The sequence below is a fragment of the Diabrotica virgifera genome, chromosome 5 (genome assembly GCF_917563875.1).
Source record: "Diabrotica virgifera virgifera chromosome 5, PGI_DIABVI_V3a".
Lineage (NCBI taxonomy): Eukaryota > Metazoa > Arthropoda > Insecta > Coleoptera > Chrysomelidae > Diabrotica > Diabrotica virgifera.
The window spans coordinates 121884155-121900546 of record NC_065447.1 but is presented as its reverse complement, the minus strand read 5'-3'; the positions used below and the strand labels follow the sequence as shown (position 1 = coordinate 121900546).

Sequence of the window (16392 nt, the reverse complement as noted above, 5' to 3'; positions counted from 1 at the left end):
TGTACCTTTTATAAAGAATTTTTTCATTAAAATTTATATATCTTTACCGTTAACTATATATAATACATTTCTGTGTTTATGCGACCAATCATCCCCCTGGCTTGTCACCATTTATCCATGTGTCTTTGTTTTTATCTGACTTGTTGACGATCTCTCTGTGTTTTTGTCTGACGGTCTCTCGGTGTGTCTGTGTGACTGACTGTCGGCCTGCCTTTTTGTCTGAGTCTGTATATCTGTGTATGTTTCTATTAAATCTAAGTATTTACTAATAACTAACTTGTATAATTAAAATAATTTTAATAACAAATAAACAATCATTTATGTAAAAAAAAGTTTTACTTTACAAACCATTTAACACGAATATCTGATTTAAGGTTATGATATTATAATATGTCTAGTTTAATACAGAATGTAAATATATCGTACGCCTTAAAACAAATTGGAGGAAATAATGCAACGTAACCAATCACAATTTTGACAGATGTCTTATACGATATTTTTCTTTAGCCATTCTATTGGAATGCGTTCATACTTGCTTTTACCTTTTAGCTTTTAGCACCAAAATTTTGCTTTTCTTTTAATCACAATTAGTAGTGGCTTCATTAAGGTACACATTTTTTAGTTTGTATAATATCTATTTATTTTCTACTTGATAGTTATACGCCGTTATATGTTTAAAAGTGACAAAAACTAAACATTTTTATTTATACACGTAAATTAGGTACAGGTGATAATAACATGTTTATTTATAATAGTCTAGACGCCAAATAGAGGTCACCGTGTCATTTTCAATTCTGATGGACAAACTCAACGGTTTCTTATGGATTTTGGGCTGCTGATTACGAATTTCGAGGGGGATTTCGATCAGAGTGGTCAAAAAATTGTTATAAACAATTTAATTGTTTATAAATTGTTTATAAGGCTCTGGCTTATAAACTAAAAGAGATAAAAAAAATGATCCAAATAAAATTTGTTCCCTAATAAAAAACGAGGAAATAACCGTTTACTAAACTTAAATCCGACAATTAGAACACAAGATTTTGTAAAATTAGTGCACAATGCAAATTGCAAAATAAGTATTTTTCGAAGCTTAACCCATCGTAACTCGGCTTCTACGCATGCAAATGAGCCTTATAAGGTGTCCTTTTAAAGCTTAATTAAGAGGCTTCCAAACAAAGTTTGTTAAATTATTTGATCTTCGTTTGTTTTAAAGTTATACCCGTCTGAAGTTATAATTTTCTTAAAAAAATTGTACATTAATTTGTTTATAAAGGTTTTAAGCAAACTTGAGCTATAAACATTTATACTTTAATTAACAATAATGATAAAACAACTCAAAAGGGACAATTTGAGCTTACGAAAATGTTCGTAAGTTTATTTTTGGCTAAGATGTCGATATTTTAATGGCGCGCTATGAGGCGCAAGATTGGCTCACAGTCAAGTAAGTATGTATTCTTCGACGCTTTATCGATCGTAACTCGGCTTCTACGCATGAAAATGAGCCAATATGTGATATCCATATAAAAATGGATCGAGTTCTTTTGCAGCATCATCATTGCATATAAAACGAGCATTTATGATGTGGCGGCATACACACAATTGACGGGCCTTGATGATGCTGCAAAAGAGCTAGATCCACTTTATATGGATATCATATTAGATAATTAGACTCTGAAGCCTCAAAAAGTTTTAGTTTTACTGCCTACAAGAACAGACTTGTACCACCATGTAACTGTTAAAATTTCGCTAAGAACTTATGCAGATGTAAAAAAGCTGATATTCCCTCTATATCTCTATGCAGATTTGCAGATGCATGAAAAAAAAGTTTGTAAAAATAGTATTAATAAATAATATCAACTTACTTTTTAGTTATACTTCTGAAATATTAGTTTTTAATGTTTTTTTTTCATTTAGTGCAAAAAATAGAAGACAATGTAAATAGAATGAAAGGTGATACGAGGTACAGTATGATGATTTAATTATAAGAATTATATGATAAAATTTTATTAGGATCTTCAAAAATGAAAAATGAAGATAACGTATGTATACATAGAAATTATAATTTGCATCGAGAAGTTAGCGCGTGAACCTTTACGCGGTGAGCCGATCTTGCGCCTCATAGCGCGCGCCATTAAAATATCAACATCTTGGCCAAAAATAAACTTATGAACATTTTCATAACCTCAAATTGTTCCTTTTGAGTTTTTCTATCATTATTGTTCATTAAAGTATAAATGTTTATAGCTCAAATTTGCTTGAAACCCTTATAAACAAATGAATGTACAATATTTTTAAGAAAATTGTAACTTCAAACGGGTATAACTTTAAAACAAATGAAGATCAAGTAATTTAACAAACTTTGTTTGGAAGCCTGTTAATTAAGCTTTAAAACGACACCTTCTAAGACTTATTTGCATGCGTAAAAGCCGAGTTACGATCGATGAAATTTCGAAAAATACTTATTTTGCAATTTGCATTGTGCACTAATTTTACAATATCTTGAGTTCTAATTGTTAGATTTAAGTTTAGTAAACGGTTTTTTCTTCGTTTTTTGTTAGGGAACAAATTTTATTTGAAACATTTTTTTTATCTCTTTTAGTTTATGAGCCAGAGCCTTATAAACAATTTATAAACAATTAAATTGTTTATAACAATTTTTTGACCACTCGGATCGAAATCCCCCCTCGAAATTCGTAATCAGCAGCCAAAAATCCATAAGAAACCGTTGAGTTTGTCCATCAGAATTGAATATGACACGGTGACCCCTCTGGCGCCTAGACATGTTTTAGTTTAGATGTTTTTCTTGATATTTTGTCAGCATTCTCACTGTTCGCGTAAGGAATTTATTTTTTCTATAAGTACCTGCTCGATATGAAATATATGCCTGGTTGCACCAACAAATCGTAAGCTCCAGCTTAGCCCAGCTCAGCTTATTCGCGAACTCAATCGACTATAGGTGGCAGTGCAGTTGCATGAAAATGGCCGATGTAATTGGGATATTGTATTTTCCTATAATTAATATTGTTATTGATGTAATTTATTAATATAAATAAATTACTTATTAAATGAACACATCCGAAAAGCTTTCAAACGACGTCCATACATAGGTTAACGGATGATTAGTTTATATTTTCATCCCAATTCCTCTAGTTCCAAATAAGCGGCAGCACCCTCGCTTGAGCTCGCGATTCTTTTTTAAGTCTCACATTGCACCATAATTTTCGATTCTTATCTATGCAATACACATGGCAATCCATTGTGGCAAGCTGAAAATTAATCGTAAGACTCAATGGTGCAACGCGTATGTTTCGTAATCTGAGCTTAAGGCACATCTTAAGCTTAAAATGTGTTGGTGCAACCAGGCAATAAACTTGTATTTAGTCGGGTTTAAAAATCTAATTATATTAATAAGTAATTTTGCGACCATGCCGGCTGAATATTGAGTACTATAGCTGGTTGATGAGAATACATCTCTTTCACTTCAGTAGAGTGACAATAACGTAGATAACAGTTTTACGAATTTATTTAAGAACTGACTACTGTACAATTTTACAAAAATACGTGACAAAGAACGTGTTTATTCTTCACAGTCTCGAGGCCAAATCATTATACATAAAAATAAAAATATATGAAAACCGGCTGGTTCGGCACTAGATTTTGGATCTATATGTTGTGACAAAAACAGTCCAGGCCCGTCGCAGCGGGATTTAAACAAATATTAAATAAAATATAACAAATTAATTTAAATCGTAAACATGCCCCCCACCTTGAAAGGGAAAGCTTTCAATAAATTAAAAATGAAATTAAACGTAATATATTACAGTCAATAAATAATCACTGTCACCTGGCGACTTTTATTCACTTGGAAGTGGGCAAATGTTCACAACTGCTACACGAACGAGTCCTTTAGCTGTTTTAAGTGTGACAACCCTTGAAATGTTGTCAGCCCCTGGATGCAACTGTTCCACACGTCCCAGGGACCACTGGAGAGGAGGTGCGTCCTGACTTTTAATTAGGACAAGAGCACCAACCTTGATTTGGAATTGATTCACCTTCCACTTTTGTCTCTGCTGCATCTCCGAAACGTACTCCAAAGACCATCTTCGCCAAAAATGTTGATGGAGTTGCTGAAGATGTTCAAATCTTGATAACCGAAGAGGGTTGACATTAGAAAAGTCTACTTCTGGTATGAAATTCATGGACCTCCCAATCAGAAAGTGAGCCGGGGTTATAGGTAAAAGGTCTGAAGGATCGGAGGACATAGGACTTAAAGGGCGTGAATTTAGTATACCTTCCACCTGAGTGAGCACAGTTGAAAAGTCTTCATAAGTTAAATGAGATCCCGTAACGATTCTTTTTAAATGCGATTTCATAGATTTTACTCCCGCCTCCCATATTCCGCCGAAATGAGGGGAATGCGAAGGAATAAATTGCCAATTGATTTCATCATTGCTGCATGATTCCGCGATTTGTTTTTCATTAGATTTGATAAACTTACCGAGATGCTTAAGCTCGTTACGACGTTCCTACGAAGTTCGTGCCATTATCGGACATAATTTGAACTGGCTTGCCTCTTCTAGCTATAAATCGTCTTAAAGCAGCGAGGAAGCAAGATGTAGTTAAGTCTGTGACCAGTTCCAAGTGTATCGCTTTAGTAGCTAGACAAATAAAAAGACTAACATAAGCCTTGTAAGTACCTGGGTTTCTGCCTTGTCTTGTTTTGAGAGTGAACGGGCCTGCATAGTCCACTCCCGTTATTGCAAACGGAAACGATGGATTTACTCTAGATGCAGGAAGATCTCCCATCATGGGTGTACATTGAGGAGGGTACGAAAACAGCGTATACATTGACGAACAACCTGTTTCGTAATAGATCTACCTGAAATAGGCCAAAAACGTTCACGAACGACGGACAATAAGTGCTGAGGACCGGCATGCAACAACCTTAGATGCCCCGACCGAAAGATCATAGTCGTAACAGGATGATTTGCAGGAAGAAGTATTGGATGTCTTTTATTAAAATCATATTTAGAGTTGCGTAATCTACCACCAACTCTGATTACTCCATCACTATCCAGAAATGGATTTAAAGAAAGAATTTTACTTTTAGAAGACAGCGATTTTCCCTTGGAAAGGTTATGAAGTTCCTTTGGAAATATCTCTGCTTGAACCATCTTTGCAATACATATGACAGAGGCTTGAAGCTGTATGGTGGTGAGAGGATCGGAAACTCTGCATCTTGACCCTGAACTATTTCGGAAGAGACGCAAACAACGAGCAATGACTCTTGTGAGAAACGAGAAATTGCTGTAATTCTGGAATGGAAAGGATTGTACGAAGCTTGTGAGCAAAGAATGAGTAACTTTCTTAGTCTCCGGAAGATCTTGCTCAGGCTGAATGATTAGGACCGGCCAACTACTAGGAGATTCCATGAGGAAGGGAGGACCGTGCCACCAAATTTTTGATGACACAAGTCGACTGGGTTTCACACCTCGGGACAATAAATCCGCAGGATTATCCTTGGTACCGACATGTCTCCAAGCGCTAGACGAAGTGCTGGATTGAATTTCAGACACTCTATTAGCCACGAATGTTTTAAGAATATGTGGCGAGGTTCTGATCCACCCTAAAACGATAGTGGAATCTGTCCAAAGAACAATATCATGAAATTGAAGATTGAGCGATTCTGTGACTTTCTTCACGAGCCGTGACAATATCAAGGCTCCACAAAGTTCCAATCGAGGAAGGCTAATTTTTTTTAAAGGAGATACTCTTGTCTTGGCACAAAAGAGACGCACCGATGTATTACCTTGGTGATCAATACTTCGAATATAAATAACGCCACCATATGCAGCTTCGCTAGCGTCAGAGAAGCCATGCAGCTCAATAGTTGAAGCATTTGCAATGATAGCATGTCTAGGAATTCTTACATTGTTTAACTGGCAGAGCTGATCCCGAAATGAAAGCCACTTGGTTTGAATGTCTAGAGGTACAGCTTGATCCCACTCCAAGCCTTCCAACCACAGCCGTTGCATTAAAATTTTTACAATGATAATTGTGGCGCTAAGAAGACCAAGAGGATCGAATATATGGGCTATCCCAGAAAGTATAGACCTTTTAGTAGCCGTTCTAGGAAGAACGTCAGAGGATATATGATACTGAAGAAGGTCGGATTTTGGACACCACTGCAGTCCCAGAGTTCTTGTAATTTCAAAAGAACCTAGCGAGAAAGGAAGATCTGAAGGGACCAAAGAATCCTGAATATCTGTAAGAAGTGAAGGGTCGTTCGAAACCCACTTTCGAAGAGGGAAACAACCTTTTGATAATATATGATTAATTTCTTGACAATGTTGAAGAAGCTCTGAGGCTGAATCAGACCCCGTCAGGAGGTCATCTACGTAGAAATCATTTTTAATAATCTTTGCAGCTTGAGGATACTGCTCAGAATTTTCATAAGATAATTGAAGCAGGCATCTTGTAGCAAGAAAGCTGGCAGAGGCAGTGCCGTAAGTTACCGTGTTCAGAGAATAAGTTTGCAAAGGCTCCTGAGGATCCCGTCTCCATAGAATTAGCTGGAGGTTTCGTTCAGAAGGACAAACGAGAATTTGCCGATACATTTTGGCGATGTCAGCAGAAGCCACATAAGTGTGTTGCCTAAATCGAAATAGAATTGATATAAGATCATTTTGGACGACTGGTCCGACCATTTGAAGATCGTTAACTGAAACACCTGAAGTGGTAGGGCAAGAACCATCGAACACTACACGCAGCTGAGTAGTGAGACTATTCTCCTTAAGGACTCCATGGTGTGGAAGATAGAAGTGAGCTTGGTCTGTAGGCTCCTCAACCTTAGACATATGACCTATTGAAATATATTCGTCCATAAATGAAACATACATATCTTTCATGATAGGATTATTCGGAAGTTTTCGTTCTAGATTAAAGAATCTTTTTCCAGCTCTGCTCCTAGATTCACCCAGAGTATCAGTCGAATTCTTTAATGGAAGACTGACTACAAAACGACCATCCGAATTTCTTTTATGAGTCGATTTAAAGTGTTCCTCGCACTCTATTTCCTCATTTGAAAGAGGTGGGAGAAGTGGACACTCTTCTATTTCCCAGAATCTTGATAGATGATGACATTCATTCTGCTGTGCGAAATTGCAAGTGACGATTTGATGATCATACCTTTTGGGCAGTGGGCCAGAAATTACCCAGCCAAATTTGGTTTTTTGTAAAATGGGTTTCTGAGGACCCAATTTGATTTGTCCAACGCACAGAAGATCCCAGAAAAGCTCTACACCTATAAGAAGATCTATGCCGGAAGGAATATTGAAATTTGGATCAGACAAGCGAATATTCGATGGAATAGAGACAGAGTCTACGTCGATCGGAATACTTGGAACATGACCACAAATTGAAGAAGTAACAAGACAGTTTAAGGTTGTCGAAAAAGAAGAATATAACGAATATACTGACAACTTACTCGTGTGCTTTATCCTTGAAGATATTTGAGTGACACCGACCACTGAAATGTCGGCAGGTTCCTTGGAGAGACCCAATTTGGAAACCAGACTATACGTGACAAAATGTGACTGAGAACCACTGTCTAGAAGGGCTCTACAATTATGCTTAACTCCAGACCGATCTGGAATTTGGACTGTGACAGTTGACAGCAGTGCAAACGAATTCTGAACTGCATGACATGACAATGTTTGTGGAGTTTGATTATCCGAAGAAACGGATTGAGTATCATTTGGAAAATTGCTATTTTCTGCATTAACGTGGAGAAGCGTATGATGCTTCTTCCCACATTTCTTGCACTTACCATACTTGCAACTGGTATTTTGATGTCCTATAAATAAACAATTAAAACACGCTCGTACCCTTTTGACCTCACGCATGCGCGCATGCACATCTAAATTTTGAAAAGAAGTACAAGTTGACATTTTATGAGGACCATTACAATGTGGACACAGATCTGAAGAAGCTCCATTATTGATGAATGATTGACTTGTATGAGTTTTGGACCTATGAGATGAAGAATGAGAATGATCTTTGGAACTAGAACCTCCCTTGATAGATCTTGCTTCGAACTTTTCTAAAGTATCAGCTCGATGCTGCAAGAATTTTAGAAGATCGTCGAGAGTAGGCTTTACCGACGTAGGGGCATTACCTCGACTCTCCTTGTCCCAATCTTTGACAGTTTCAGGATCAAGTTTTTCTAGAATTATAAAAATTATTATTGAGTCCCAAGTGCTTACTGGCTCCCCTAAGGATTCTAGAGATCGCAGATTACTAGTTAATCCATCAATTAGATGTTGGAGACACTTAGAACTGTCACGATTAACTACCTTTAGATTAAAAATGGACTTGATGTGATTATGGATTAGTAAAGGCTCATTAGAATACCTGTCACAAAGAAGCTTCCACGCTACTGTAAAATTAGCTGCAGAAACCTTAATAGAATTTATTATCTTTTCAGCTGCCCCCGATAGGGATGATTTTAAATAATGAAATTTCTGAATGTCACTTATATCATTATTTTTAACGATTATTGTATCGAAGCAATCATGATAATCTAACCAGGTTGAATAGTTCCCGCTAAATTGACGCAAATGAAGGGTTGGGAGCTTTATCCCTGAACTGAATGAGCTAATACGATCAGAAACTGAACTTTGATTTGCATTTTCGTTGCTAGATATAATAGGCTTAGGCTGCAGAAGCTCTTTTGCCTTTGCTATAGTAGAAAAATAAACATTTTCAAAATCTTCACGATATTTTATTTCAACTGATACATCATCTACTAACGCGTCTATTTTACCCTGAACAACTTCAAATTCCTCTATTATCGTTTCAGCCCGATCTAATCTGACTGAAAGTTCGGTGACAGGCAAATTATCCGACGACCCCGGTATAGCTATTTTATCAATGTATTTTGCGAAGGTATCGAGACGATTTCTAATAGATTCCCTACTTTTACGCAACTTTTCGGATTCTTTCGTTTCTTTTGATTCCGGCATTTTATTTTAATTAAATGAATGAAATTTATGCTTAATATCAATCATATTCCGAAATAATTCAAATACTATTAATTAAATGAAAGCAATTTATACCAAAAAAACCGATTCTAATTTTAAAATAATTCAGGTTTCAGTTTATTACAAATATAATTGGCAATCTCATTTAAAAATATAAAGTTTAAATATCATTAAATATAAATTTGAATAAAAACTGGCTCACACAAAGCGAAAGATAACGAAATATTTAAAAATATTGGTTAGAATAGGAATAAATCAATAAAAAGGAAAAACTCACATTTGTACAGCGGCAAACAAAGTTCTTCTAAAACCTGCTCGTTGTTGACGATCGAAGATTTCACTATTTTACCGTGATGATAATATGCCGTCTTGAACTGGCTGACTGAATTTAAGAGTAATAATAAAATTTAAACTGGTAATTTATTATTGACGCTGAATTTCAATAATCTTATGCACTATACGGCGAACAAAGGACCATTGGTTGATGAGAATACATCTCTTTCACTTCAGTAGAGTGACAATAACGTAGATAACAGTTTTACGAATTTATTTAAGAACTGACTACTGTACAATTTTACAAAAATGCGTGACAAAGAACGTGTTTATTCTTCACAGTCTCGAGGCCAAAGGCCAAATCATTATACATAAAAATAAAAATATATGAAAACCGGCTGGTTCGGCACTAGATTTTGGATCTATATGTTGTGACAAAAACAGTCCAGGCCCGTCGCAGCGGGATTTAAATAAATATTAAATAAAATATAACAAATTAATTTAAATCGTAAACAATAGCTACATTTTATTATAACAAAGCATATTAATAAGCCATTATATTTTCATTTTAGTTATTTTGGATTACGTTTTGCCGTTAACGTGTTATAATTGTAACCTGTTATAACATGGTATACCCATAGAAAAATGTCGTCAACCTTTACCCCAGTAAAATATAAGGATGTGCTTATGTTACAAATGAAGAGTTTATTTTTATATAATATACATAATGCTGTTTTACATCAAATGCCATTTGCTACTGTTAAAATTATAGTTTCAACATGTGGCGATATGGCAGATGTTAGTGAACTTAACATTTTTAGCCTTTTTAGGGACAATAATATGTACTCCTAAAAAGTCAACTACTAGATATTAACAAAATCATGCAAAATATTTTAAGCGACAGAAATGCAAACAACCATTATAAATTATAATAGTTTGAAAATATCTTGTACAATTATTATTTAGGGTAGCAAAATAAACAAACGATCAAAATTTTCAAAATAACAAAGACTAGCTATTCTAATTGGGAAATAGCCACAATTTAATTGAAAAAATAATGTTATTAACGTTTCGACTTCCAAATCGGACGTCGTTGACAAAATACAAAATATTAATAATTTGACAACTACGTCCAAATTGGAAGTCGAAACGTTAATAAAATTATTTTTTCAATTAAACTGTGGCTTTTTTCCCAATTAGAATAGTTTATTACAAAAATGCCACAAAGAAATAGGTTCAGAATAAAACTGAAAGACCTTATAGGGGTAAATCAATTGATATAATGTGTTAACGCACCTCGGTGAGCATATCACTATTGGATGGGCTTGGCAGGTGGTCAATATTATCCTGGGGATCTCGTTCTGCGCCCTAATTAACTCCTCCCGATGTGGACCCAAAGTTTGAGGATGCTCTGAATTAAGAAATTTTCTACCTACCATGTCCCACACGTGTTCAATTGGGAAAAAATCTGAAGATCTCGGAAACCAGCGCAAAAGATTGACTTCAGTCTCTTCAAAGCAGCCATGGTGACTCTCGCAATGTGTGGCTTGCTTTATCCTGCTGAAAAATTAGATGTTGGAGTATCTGAAAGTATGGTATGAGATGAGGTTCTACTATTTCTTCTACGTTTGGTTGAGCTGTCATGTTCCCTCTGAAAATGATTAGAGGTGACCCTGAACCATAAGCGATGGCACCCACGCTGTAATCCCAACAGTGCGATGTACGCGCCGCTCGACAAAAAAACTAATGGATTTCGTCCCAACCAACACGTCGTCTTCTGGTCCTGGATCGGTCATCCTGTATCCGTAAGTAAAGAGAATCGAGACATAACTAAAGACAACCCCATTCTATTCCTGGCTCTAAGCCAATCGTTCTCTGATCGTTTGGCAAAGGCGAAAACTGCGAATTCGACGAGAAATTATTCTCATTCCAATTACTCTACCATGTTCCGCAAGCCATTTATTTGCAATAGACCTAACCTAGTAGGGGAGAAGCGGTATCTTAGAACCATCAACCTTAGGTGACGATATTGATGCTCTGTTGTGGTTCGGCGTCTCCCTGTGCCATTCGATCTTTGTGATCGGCCTTCCTAACGCTATTCCCGATAACATTTTAACAAAGTATCTAAACTTTTCTGTACCATATTCACAATTTCTCTAAAAGAAAGTTCGGCTTCTCTTAGACCATCTACAAAACTCGCTCAGTTGATGGACATTTACGTGTCTTCGTACACGTAGACATTGTAAACGACTTTAAAAAGTCAAGAACCGCACACCGCTAAATTTTGATCGGTACTAAACTTAAAAGTTAAAATTTTTAGTCGTTAGCAAAAGTATTTGCAATACCCCGGGAAAGCAAAACTCCAGAAAGTAAAATTGTCCTTCAATTGTGACATATATTTCTAATCGATGATGTTGAATGGATGTTATAGCTTATTTATGAAATTTAACTTAAAACGTAGGGCCGGAGTTGCTCAGGCGGCAGCATGTCTGACTTCCATGCAGGTACGCCGGGGTTTAAATCCCAGCGCCAGAGAGAACAGCTAGACATTTTTAAAAATGTCTATAGGCCCCAGGTCGACTCAGCTTGAATAAAATGAGTACCTTGGGTAAAACCAGTGGTAATAATAGGCGGTTGAAGCGTAGCACTGGCCCTGTTACCTTCCTTGTATACCATAGGCCCTAGATATAGCCCTGCTATAATCCTAAAGCCGCGTTAGCGGTATAAAACGGGAGACTGTTATAACTTAAAACGTACCTTTTCTTTTTGATAGCTCAACTTCTATAAATTTCATAGTTTCTTCATCCTCAACTCGTTTATTAGTTTCCACAGAAAACTGAGTTCCTATACCAGTATCATAGGCGTCATCTACTTTCCAATTGCCACTATTTAGGGCCTGTAAGTTTACCAAACTACCAATGTTTTTATTAAAAGGGTCTTTGATTTCCGTGTCCTTTGAAAAAAAAATGAATGTGTGTGTACTTTGTACGCACGTAAGAAGTTATACTTCTACTACATATTATGTGATTTTTAAGACAATACCAAAAATTTAAAAAAATAAAAGAATAAAACGCACACAAACACATTGAAAAATGCCACAAAGAAAAAATGATTTCTGAACGATAATAATTGTTGGCAAAAATTTTAAATACGCATGTTCTGAAAAAAAAATTATATAACAAATATACTTACAATCATAAAATGCATAAAAAAATAAAAACTTGCATCGGGAATCGAACCCGTGAATTTCTGGGCGCTTTGATTCGTAATCGAAGCCTAGACTCACTCGTCCAATTCCACATTATTTGTCATGTGGAAAAATAGGGTAACTGAATGTTTTACTGTTTGACAGTTGTTTTGAATATAATTAAATTATGTAGTTTAAATTTTGTGGAAGAAAATATTAAAATATAACAAAACAGTAAGAAAACAATATATTAGATGAAGATCGGTAGAACTTTTGTCGGTAATCAAATTAAGTATGTAAATCAAAGCATTACATACCTACTATAGATAAATAAATCTACGCCAAAAACCATAATTAAAAAAAAAATCGGACCTAATTTGGGATTTCTCTCTAAAATCTCCATTCTTAAGAAAATAAATGTACAGTAGAGCGTTGATTATCCGAGCAAGCGTTAGTAATTGACGCTTAAAATATCTTCAATTTTCTTCAATATTGTATCCAAAAATAATTATGTTGTTGCAAAGACTGCACTTTTTTGTTTAATTGCTAGTTGTCATTATCAAGATATAAATAATTTTAACTATTTATAATGGGAAATAAGCCACAATATTATTAAAAATTGATTTTTATTAACGTTTCGACGCCCAAATCGGGTGCCGTTGTCAAAATACAAAATACTACTAACATAAACAAAAATGTTGTTGCTTAGTAAAAAAATTCTTCTAATAATTTATTTAATTTGACTCATTTATATCGGCAATTCAGATACATATGATACATTTTAAAGTAGAAGACTTTAAAATGATATTGCCAATATTTATGAGTTGCGTTCCTGGGACGACTTTACTGAAAGATAGTTCATTCGATTACATGAAATCAACCCCAACTCAAGAATATCCGTCACAAAAAAATCATAGCATGTGATCTGTCTTTAAAAAGACAACCACATGCAACGGTGACATTAAAATTCTCGCGTTAGAGATCTCATAGTAAATCACGAGGGAAAACCAGGAAAAACCTCGTGATACTATCCCGACATCGTAAGTATTTGGTCTTACATTTAATTTACTCTCAAAATTAATACCAAATTCTGACTTTACTATAATTTTGTTTAAATTATAAATAATATCAATAATACATGGATATATAAGTAATATCTACTAAAATATAAAATATGTACTAACTCGACTATTGACTTACTAATTGTGGTATTTTCTTTCTATTGACTTCCTCTTTCAGTATGGGTATCCACATCCTACTGCATTCCACCGAGGAATTTGCGACACAATTGGTTTCGTTTAGCATAATTAGAGCCGCTTCTTTGATTTCTCTCTTTTTACTATCTGTTTCTTTCAGGACTATACTTGAATCTCTCCACTGAACTCTATGTTCATTATCCCATGCATGTTGACATATTTGAGATCTATCCAATTCTCTATTTTTAATATAAGATTGATGTTCACTTATTCTAACGTTTAATGGTCTTGATGTTTCACCTATATAAAACTGTTCGCATTCACAAGGTATTTTATAAATACAATTCTTTGTCCTTTCTTGTTCATTGTTAGGTTTAGTTTTAGATAGAATAGATCTCAATGTGTTGGTTGTTTTGAATGTTGTTGAAATGTTGAATTTATTTCCTATTGTTTTAAGTTTCTCGGATAGTCCTTTTATGTATGGTATTGATATTTTCTACAACATTCACAAGAAATAATACGAGGAAAATATCAATACCATACATAAAAGGACTATCCGAGAAACTTAAAACAATAGGAAATAAATTCAACATTTCAACAACATTCAAAACAACCAACACATTGAGATCTATTCTATCTAAAATTAAACCTAACAATGAACAAGAAAGGACAAAGAATTGTATTTATAAAATACCTTGTGAATGCGAACAGTTTTATATAGGTGAAACATCAAGACCATTAAACGTTAGAATAAGTGAACATCAATCTTATATTAAAAATAGAGAATTTGATAGATCTCAAATATGTCAACACGCATGGGATAATGAACATAGAGTTCAGTGGAGAGATTCAAGTATAGTCCTGAAAGAAACAGATAGTAAAAAGAGAAAAATCAAAGAAGCGGCTCTAATTATGCTAAACGAAACCAATTGTGTCGCAAATTCCTCGGTGGAATGCAGTAGGATGTGGATACCCATACTGAAAGAGGAAGTCAATAGAAAGAAAATACCACAATTAGTAAGTCAATAGTCGAGTTAGTACATATTTTATATTTTAGTATTACTTATACAGCGTGTCTACTTAAGTTGGAAACATATGGGAAACTTTTTTGATATTCATTTTACGAAAAAAAGTTATTCTTTAGAAAAAGTTCTGCATGCTCTAAAACCTAAGATTCAATCATCAGATATCAAATTTTGTTAATATTATAAGAGGTATGTCAAAAAATATGAACTTCGTTCAAGAGTAAAATACCTTTATTTCTCTCAATATCGAAAATTCTTATTATGAAAAGTTGTTTGGAAATAAAAACTAAGATCACATATGCAATTACATGCTTCTAATTGGAAAAAAATATTTTCCAAATTTTTCTCAAATTTATTGATACTAACTTCGTTTTTATTTATTACACATACGATAACTCTTTTATTATTACTTTTACGAAAAAAAGGTATTCTTTATAAAAAGCTCTGTATGTCCTAATACCGAAGATGCAACCATCAGATATTACATTTTATTAATTTTATACGAGGTATGTCAAAAAATATAAATTTCACTCAAGAGTAAAATACCTTTATTTTTCACAATAGTGAAAACGGTTATTAAAAAAGTTGTTTAGAATTAAAAACTATGTTTCAATATGCAATTACATCCTTCTAATTGAAATATTGTGAAATATAAAGGTACTATAATCTTGAGCGAATTTCATATTTTTTGACACACCTCGTATAAAATTAATAAAAGTTGATATATCATGGTTGTGTCTTAAATTTTAGACCATGCAAAGCTTTTTATGAAGAATAACTTTTTTTCGTAAAATGAATAATAAACGAGTTATCATATTTGTAATAATTAAAAACGATGTTGGGTATCCATAAATTTGAGAAAAAATTATTTTTTCAATTAGAAGTATGTAATTGCATATTTGATCTTAGATTTTAATTCCAAACAACTTTTTATCATAAGAATTTTCGATGTTGAGAGAAATAAAGGTACTTTACTCTTGACCGAAATTCATATTTTTTGACATACCTCGTATAATATTGAGAAAATTTGATATCTGATGATTGAATCTTAGGTTTTGGGGCATGCAGAACTTTTTATAAAGAATAACTTTTTTTCGTAAAATTAATAATAAAAAAGTTTCCCATATGTTTCCAACTTAAGTAGACACGCTGTATATCCATGTATTATTGATATTATTTATAATTTAAACAAAATTATAGTAAAGTCAGAATTTGGTATTAATTTTGAGAGTAAATTAAATGTAAGACCAAATACTTACAATGTCGGGATAGTATCACGAGGTTTTTCCTGGTTTTCCCTCGTGATTTACTATGAGATCTCTAACGCGAGAATTTTAATGTCACCGTTGCATGTGGTTGTCTTTTTAAAGACAGATCACATGTTATGATTTTTTTTGTGACGGATATTCTTGAGTTGGGGTTGATTTCATGTAATCGAATGAACTATCTTTCAGTAAAGTCGTCCCAGGAACGCAACTCATAAATATTGGCAATATCATTTTAAAGTCTTCTACTTTAAAATCTGAATTGCCGATATAAATGAGTCAAATTAAATAAATTATTAGAAGAATTTTTTTACTTAGCAACAACATTTTTGTTTATGCTAGTAGTATTTTGTATTTTGACAACGGCACCCGATTTGGGCGTCGAAACGTTAATAAAAATCATTT

The 16392-nt window shown here is 34.1% G+C and overlaps 1 protein-coding gene across 7 annotated transcripts in view; it reads left to right on the top strand.

Moving 5' to 3' along the window:
- Positions 1-16392, top strand: part of LOC126884349 (neuropathy target esterase sws) — a 1280173-nt gene that overhangs the window by 950977 nt on the left and 312804 nt on the right. The window lies entirely within an intron of this gene.